This window comes from Zalophus californianus, chromosome 4 (genome assembly GCF_009762305.2).
Source record: "Zalophus californianus isolate mZalCal1 chromosome 4, mZalCal1.pri.v2, whole genome shotgun sequence".
Taxonomy (NCBI): domain Eukaryota; kingdom Metazoa; phylum Chordata; class Mammalia; order Carnivora; family Otariidae; genus Zalophus; species Zalophus californianus.
In genome coordinates this window covers 66,398,739-66,407,653 of record NC_045598.1, presented here as the reverse complement: position 1 = coordinate 66,407,653, position 8,915 = coordinate 66,398,739, and the positions used below count along the sequence as shown (strand labels likewise).

The window sequence follows — 8,915 nt, the reverse complement described above, 5'->3', positions numbered from 1 at the left end:
TCTTTTCTTTTTTGTTCTATATGTCCTTGTCTCTATCACTTCTTGTAAAAGCCCCAGTCAATCTTTCAAAGTGTTCAAATACTACATTTTTTGAATTTCTGTTTCCTCAAAATGAATATAGTACTATTTCTTTACTCTGACCTCCAATGCCACTGTGAAATTATTTTATCACCCATACCAGAGCATGGGAGATGAACATATTGATTTTCATACTTAAATTAAGCAACTGATAAAATTAAGAATGTAATGTGAAGTATCAAATTAAAGTTCTACTCAGAAAGAGAACATGATTACTAAAAGAAAAAAAAAAGATTCCTTCAAGACAAAATTGTCACATAAAAAGTATCCTTGCACCTGGTTCTTCAACCATGTGTGTAGTTTTAATTGTTGGAAAGTTGCAAAAAGTAAATTTCAGTCAATTAAAGAAACCACATATATACGTTTGTGAAGAAGAAAAGCAGAAGGCAAATTTGTGTGATAATGAGAACCTGATACCATTTGAATGGACGGTAAGAAACGGACAACTGTCAAATATTTGCTGGGTAATGAGTCAGATTTGTTACATCATTGTATTGAATTTAACTGTCTTCTGGAGTGAGCCATTGACAGGGGACAAATGTAATATTGCCAGACTAGAAGAGTTGATTTGGAGAAGAGTCGATGCCAACGATGTGCTCTTTTAAGAAGAGTTCGCTGATGGACAAAATTATTATTTTTTATCACACATAAAAGAAGTTTAGGGATTAAATTTCCAAGCCAGGGTGATTACATGAAATTGTGAAGACTCTTCTTTTAGGCTGCTCCACCTTCTCGTGACTCCAAATCAGAGTCCAGAACTCCAACCATCATGTTCATATAGAAAGTATCAAGGAAGAAGGGCTGAGGCAGGGTGTGACCTCTCTTCTGAAAGAAATGTCTTAGAAATATGTCAAGGCATTTCTGATTAAATCCCATTGGTTACGTCCAATGAGATAATAAGTTCTATGTTCACCCTTAACTAAAAGGGAATTGAAGAGGGCACTTGATATGGTGAGCACTGGGTGATATTCTCAACTAATGAACCATTGAACGTTTTATCAAAAACTAATGATGTACTATAATTTGGCCATTGAATTTAAATAAAAAAATAGGAAAAGAAAGGGGAAAAAAGGAATTGAGACATGTTTATTCTAGGTTGTCATATACCTAACTAAAAATTAGGAATTTTCTTAGTTTTGAAAGAGAGAGCATATATTACAGAATATTTTGCAGTCTGTCAGAAAAAGCCCCTGGGTTTCTTATGAGTGAGAAGGTATCTTTTGATATCGTTGAGAGTATGTTTTTAGTAGAATGATAAAAATAAAACTGTGGAGATGTTAAAGAGGGAATAGTCAGGAAAATGAGATATCACATCCTCAATCAAAGAAGACATTTGCCTATGAAAGAATAACGAGAAATAGGAAGGCTTCTAGGGAGGGCCTCAAGGTTAAGGAAAGAGAAGAGGACTGCATTTTTGAAGGCAGTGCGGTCGGAGCTGTAGGGTACTGTTGGAAACCTGGCATGAGAAAAGATCTGAGAAAGACCTCCTGTGGATACATTTGAAAGGGCATATAGACAGACTAAAGCATGTTGAAAGGAGGAGGGGGATGACAGCTTGGTAGATTCTATCAGATAGCCAATACCTTCTCAGTTTAACAAAAGCCTAAGTCATGCATTATAAGTGAGGGGCAAGGGAAGTAAAATAGTCCATGTGGTGAGTGGATAATGTTTGAAATATAGATACAGAAGTTAAGTAGCTCACTAAATAAAATGAAATTATCAGGCATGCTTCTGAATATCTGCAACTTTTCTGGGCAAGAATTGCCTCACCTAGTCATTGAAGGAAACTCACATACCTATTAAGAAAGTACTTTATTGAAGATTTTACCTGACTTGGCTTGCATGAATATCACACAACTTAAAGATATAAACTCTCAGTAGTCATAGTAAAGATATGTATTTTACAAAACTGCCACTGGCTTCCTACAGGCACTTATTGTTTAATTATGGATTTCTCAAAAAAAAATTCTCATTGAAAATCTTGCTGTCAGAGACGAATTCTTAGCTGCTTTTGCAATGCCATGTTGGCTTCCCAAGCATAAAGCTAGTTACACGAAGTGCTGAAAATTCACCACTAGCTTTTTCATCGAAACTATAAATAGCATCTATATTGTGCCTTGGAAAAACAAGCATGGGTTCAAAACTTGATTAAAAGTTATTTTTTCCCCTTAAACTGCTAAGTAAGTCATCTATAGGCTAAAACTCATAACTTATGTTTTATCCTTAGCAAAGATGAAAGTAATTGGTTTGTCTGACTATGTATCCATCCCCAAAATATTAATGCAAAATATGTTTGGAGGTAGGCTGAGGAAACTTCTAAAAGGTTAGGTGACAATATATCTTTTGGATTAATCTTTAAATAAGATTAAAGGTCCAGTTTTTAAATAACATTCTCCCAATTTTTATGTTTTCTGATCATTCCCTAATTGTTTATAAAAGAGGTATCTGATTTATTGTGATGTATACTATACTCCTGTGGGTATTAATATAAATATGTCCTTTAAATAATCTTTCCCAGATAGGGTGAGCATAATGTTTAAGTAAAATGACATACTTCATTTTGTAATTGGTCAAAAACACCTAAGAAATAGCTGTTCAGATTTGAAAGGTACATGAGTGAATAAATTGCCTCCTTCATTAAAAAAAAAAAAGTTATCATCTTATCACAACGCATTATTTCTCTGATTCAAAGTTTATCATAAAATAATTTAAATCAACACAGGAATGGAGTATTTGTGTATAAGGGATGAAGAAGAAAGACAAAGGGGAATACAACTATAGTTAAAAACCTCAAGCAATAGGACTTGTTTTAATGGGTTATCTTTTCACTTACCCACTCCTACTTATATCCAATAAACCTATTGGAAAAAAAAAAAAAGCCTCTTGATTCCTTTAATATATTTTTCTTTTGAATTTAATGGAATTAAATTCAATTCTATATATTTCTGACCCAAATCCCAGAAAATCTAATCAGAAAGAATCCATTCCCTCAAGAAGATGGGAGCAAATATCTGGTTTTCTTAGAGCTCATATAAAAAGGTGTAGTCAGGACAATACATCATATCCTCACTGAAGGCTCATTTAGAATGAATTTGGAGCAACTGACCTAGAGGAAGAAGGCAGCTGTGCATTGAAGAGACTGGAATCTTGACTCTTTTGAAATAGCAAAAGAGGTGAAAGGAAATAACCCAGACTTTTGCTTGGAGTGTGTGATATGGTCTTTAAAGTGTCATTACCTTGTTATAGAGCTAGCTGTTCCATTTTCTAATTTTGTTGTTGTTGCTGTAGAGATTTATGCTAGGAAGTGGTTGAGGAACTTGTGCTCAGTTTTTAGATAGGGAGAAAAGTTTTATCATGGCAATTACTAAGAAAAAGAGAGGGAGTCGAAAGGATAATTGTTTTTACATTATTTTGGAATTCTGAAAGGAGCTGGGCTAGGGTACATTAATAAATTAAAAATTAAGTTACAATTTCAGAATGCATTATTCTGTTATACCAAATAGCACATTGAATTGTAATTATTTACTTACATTTCTTTCTCATTCAGACTTAGATTGTAAGAGAAAATAATGTGCCCTATTCATTTTTTTAATCCCCAACCTTGGCAAAAATGTCTGTGTAATGAACTAACCTGGCTGTGTTCACCATGTTATCTTCCACACTTTGTTTTGTTCTTTCTTCCTTTTTTTTTTTCCTGTATAGGCTCTTTCTCTTATAATTCACTCTTCTTAATCAGATTTTCACTTTTAGTGAATTTAACTATATGTTTCATTTTATGAGAGTCATTAACAAGCATAGAATGTATATAACAGGAATGAAAAGAATGGGAATGGATATAAAAACTGCTTCTTATGAGAAAACAGTACACAAATGAGTCCAGTCAATGCAGTGGCAGGACACAAATGAATGGTCTTCGAATTCTTGAAGGGCTGTATTATGAGAGAACAGTCTGCGTCTCTTAGCAAAAGACACATTCACAGGGGAGTTTAGATTAATCCAACAGTTGTCCAAATATGCAACAGTTGCCTTTTAAGGTGTGATATTCCTGTCCTGGTGGGGTAAAATGGAGACTGGATTGTCTGTTTACAGGGATATTCTCAAAAGCATTCCTTCCTGGGACGGAGAAAAGAATTTGTTGATTCTCTTACCCATTCCTCTTCGGTATAATAGTTACCTCATCACTTGACCAACTGCTAGCCACCTCATGATAATGTTTATGAACATATCTCTGACACAGACAATTAATAAGCTATTGCCATTCAGTCTCTATATACTTTTATTTGGGGGGTGCAGATATCTTTTTATTGATGGGTTGTAAAGGATCTATATACAAGTACCTTGTCGGATATCTTTCTTGCAAATATTTTTCTCTCATTCTCTGGGTTATCTATTCACTTTAAAACATCCAGTATAGTTAACATATAGTGTTATATTAGTTTCAGGTATACCGTATAGTGAGTCAACAATTCCGTTCATTACTTAGTGCTCTCTATAAGTACTTTTGACAACTATTGTGCTAAGTCTTGGGGCACACAGAGATTAATGAAGGTACTTTTCCGTCTGGATGTCCATAGTTTACAGTGTGAGGAAAGGTAAAAAACATAACTTATGATGCAATAGGAACAATATAAGCAAACGTCCTCTTTTTTTTTCTCTTCTGAATACTATATCTGCCAAAAATATTGTTGTTTTGCAAATATAGGTAGAAAATGAACATATTTATCCCTTGTAGACCTGGGTTCTTCTGTGTTCTGTTTCCAGGAAAGAAAACCCTTGTTGGAATGTTGCTGTGAGAAAGGACTTTTGACTAACCAGACAATATGTACATGTTCATATAAGGAATCAGACTTCACTTCCATATAGATCCAGTGCGTTTTCTAGGATCTGATTTTTGAGTTTTCTAGAATCTGATTCTGGGATGTAGCAGTGGAAGGTAACTTAACCAAGGCAGAAAAAATGTGGCAAAATTAGGCAACAAAATCAATACAAATTTCTTAGAAAAGTGACAGCTTGTTTGTTTAGGAAAGCCAAATATGTATGTTTATTTTCCTATTAGTGTAATATAAACTTGATGGCCAACAGTTCAGTGTTCCCCATTATATATTAATACATTCTTCAAAGGGCAAAACTCTCTTCCAACTTCTGGACTTTGCACTTGTAATTCTCTGTTTAGAAGTTGTATCCCTTCCCAATTCTTTGCTGATAGAACTCATCAGAACTTAACTCTCCTTACCTCTCATAAATTAAGCCAGATCTCTACCAGTTATATAGTTTCATTGCTGCAGACATTGTTTCTTATCATGACTCTCAAATATACACATGTGCGTGTGTGTGTGTGTGTGTGTGTGTGTGTATGTGTGTGGACACACAGTTGGTTATATTCATTTATAATTAAATTATTAATTAGTGTTTTTCTGCTTTATTATATTGCAGACTGTTTTAGCTCAGAGCTTCTAACCTTTTTGTTTACTTTGGTGGGCCCAATCCTCAAGAGAACATTTGGCAAATAGATTTTGAAAGGCTGAAAGGAAGTTTTACAGCTTATTAAGGACTAGTTGTATTAGCACAAAATGAAATTTAGAGGCTGGCCAGCCTTCTATCCAGCAATAGCCAGGTTTTTCATTTCCTAATTATTGCTCAAAAATAGAGTTTTCCCAACCTTCTATAACAGAATGATTCTATTCCCTCATAAAACACTCTTAAACAGAGTTCTATAAATGAATAAATAGATTATTTCTAATATTTTTCTGCACTGGTTATGCTTATAAGATTTATAAATATGGTGAGTATCAAGTATCTTAGTGTTATTTGTTTATATGGAATTAATATTTACATGCTGTGTCACTTTAAATGTATTATAAACAAGGACATTGATTAGCTATCAATATACAATATATGCAAAGGAAAGGAACTTCTGCCAATCAGAATAGTTTTTATTTTGAAAAAAATGTTCAATTCAATGTTTAATGTATTAATAATATGAGATAGAAAGATACATGTCTATTTTTAGTTTTATCTTGAAAACCCAATTACATTAGAAAGTGATTAATTCCATTTGATAGCTAAATAAAAAAAATCATTGCAGGTAAACTGATTTATTCTCATCAGCACTGTTAGCATTATTCATTTCAGTTACAGACACTGTATTTTCTCATCTGTACAAAGGGGTGCTTTCATTAATGAGCCCTAGTTTCTTGCCTGGTCTACCAATCTATGATACTACAAATTTCAGTAAGCTAATTTTATGTTTCATCTACATGCTAAGAAGATCATAACAGAGAAATAGCACTCTAGAGAATTGTATTCTTTGGCTGTTTAAAGTTCTCTGTTAACAAAAATGAAGATAAATGATGGAGAAATCAACTCTTACATCTATTCTATGTGGTTAGTAATCAGAAAAAGAAAATCTACATTCTCCACACTTGATCTTAGCCAAAAGGCCGAGAAGCGATACATTAACATTTTGCTAGAAGACTTTCAAATATAGGTTCTCTGTCTTTTTTGAATAGCTTTTATCAAATCTGTTATTTTATGATGGCAAGATCATCCACCATTTTCACTGAGTATCATGAAATCTTATCTCCCTTACCTGAGGGCAGTGAGGCACTTCTTCCACTATTGGCCACAAGGAAATTTTTGCAGTGGGGCTTGAGTTATAACAAAGTATAAAAAAGAAACCCTTATATCTTTGTATTAAGTATCTGGAGCACGGGCATGTTCGGGATCTGTTTTGTGAATAGTCCCCATCCTTTCTGCATGAGCTGCAAATGTTAATAAACAAGAGTGGTTTAGAAATCTAGATCTGTGGTGTTATTTGTCATCACACACCCCAAATGTCTTCTATTTTATTTTCATGTATAAAGATAAGTTGATTAGGCCAAGTAATAAACTTCATTCTGTGAAGGTAATAACTCATTGATCTCAAAGAGTGTAGATAATATCAAGTCATGTTGCAAATGATTGTCTTATTATTTCATAAGTTCTGGCCTCAGATTCTTTGTGGTTTGGAGCTGCAATAAATCTTTCTCACATATATTATGAAATCAGAAATGATCTCTTTCCGAAGTCTAGGTAATATATATTCTCTCTGTGTGTATATTTCAAGTCCTACATATTATATTCTTCCTAACTAAATAAGTGTACTCAAAATTTCCATTTATTTTGGGACGATAATTTAAATGTTTAGGAAGGGAGCAACTTTGATCATCTTGACATTTTGGTTGTGACACTTTAGAAAAAAATATGGAATTCCAGAATATCTTCAATCCTGGTAATTTTGAAAACTTTCTAAGAAATCTAACAATATAAATTGGCTTTAATTTCTAAAAATCCACCTTGCTTGGTGTTTTTCAAGATATTTTCTTTAGAAAAACTGAAAACAAATTCAAGAGCATTGTATTGCTAGTATTGCCCTACTTGCTGAATCAAGAAAAGTTAATATCTGCCAATCAGATTGGGATTATTTTTACAGATTTATCCCCTGGAAGTTGTGTTTCTGGACCAAGAAGAGTAGTTAATGTCAAGGGAAGAAAATACTGAAAATTCTATTTAATTTGGTTCTTTCTCAATGACTTAGCACATTCTGATCACATTTCTCCTAGATCATTTCTTATCCCAAATTTACATCACTCTATTATTCACATAAAGGTGGCCATATGATTATATTTTAATTATTTTATGGTATTATTAATGATGAAAACGTATTAAGTATTAACAACATGTTCTTCAAAATTAAAGCTTATATCAGTTTTGGGAACATGTTGCAATATTTCCTACAATGTTTGTTATAAACTCTTCATTTATTTCAGATGCAATTACATAATGATCTAATAATGTTAGAGTATATACATTTGTGTGAGCTTACTAATAGCATGATGAGGTCTGTAAAAGGTAAAGAATGTTTGTTTATAATCGTGCTATATACTTTTACCCAGGTTATTGATTAAAGTGAAATCAAGAAGTGACAGTAATTTTTTACACAATATACTTCCCGGAATAAGAAAAAAGATGAGTAAATTAGTCTTTCTAACCCCCAGTAAAATTCAAGCAAGATTGATTTCATCTAAAATTTTCAGAGGCAAGATTTTTATAGAAGTTCAATTACAATATTGTCATTTTCTCGTACTGGATATTGTATTTACAAAATGAATATTATGAATATTTCAAATAAAACATAAGCAGTAATATAATTTATATGCAGCATTATGTTTTACTTGCAAAACTGTCAGACACTTCCATTATGGCTATGAAAATATCTGATGAATATACTTTGTATTATTTAAAGTTTGTGGTAAAAATGAATGATGCTTATTTGATTATATTTTAGTGTTAAGATGAATGAATATTAAGCCCAAATTTTTATGCATCAGAGAATCAGGTTTAGAAAAACTCTAGTTCTTATACTAAACTGCTTGTAAAAGAGTAAAATGTTGAGTTTAGATCAAAACATGACTTTGAAGTACACTTTTTTGCACCTATTCAATTATTTTAATCTGAAGAGTTCTAAAAGAAGATAGAATCCAGATTTAACATACTTTCTTTAATTGAACTTTAACTGTTTTATAGTGGGTATCAAGAAAATGAGAATGAAAGCCAGGTTGAAGAATAATGACAATAATCTTAAACATTTCATAAAGCCCACATCTTCCTCAGAAGAGTCAAATGCAGAAACATTTCTGCTTAAAAAGAAAGAGGGAAAAGGAGAGAGAGAGAGAGAGAGAGAGAGAGAGAGAGAGAGAGATGGACAGAAACAAAACCACAAACATTATCTTTTAATTTAATTCAATAAATCTCAATTTGCACTTACTTTGGAGTACCAGAAAATCATATGTCTTTGT

At 32.7% G+C, this 8,915-nt stretch overlaps 1 pseudogene; it reads right to left on the bottom strand.

Annotated features, from left to right (window-relative positions):
- Positions 1-6,355: 6,355 nt before the first annotated feature.
- Positions 6,356-6,530, bottom strand: LOC113917841 (annotated as a pseudogene).
- Positions 6,531-8,915: the final 2,385 nt, after the last annotated feature.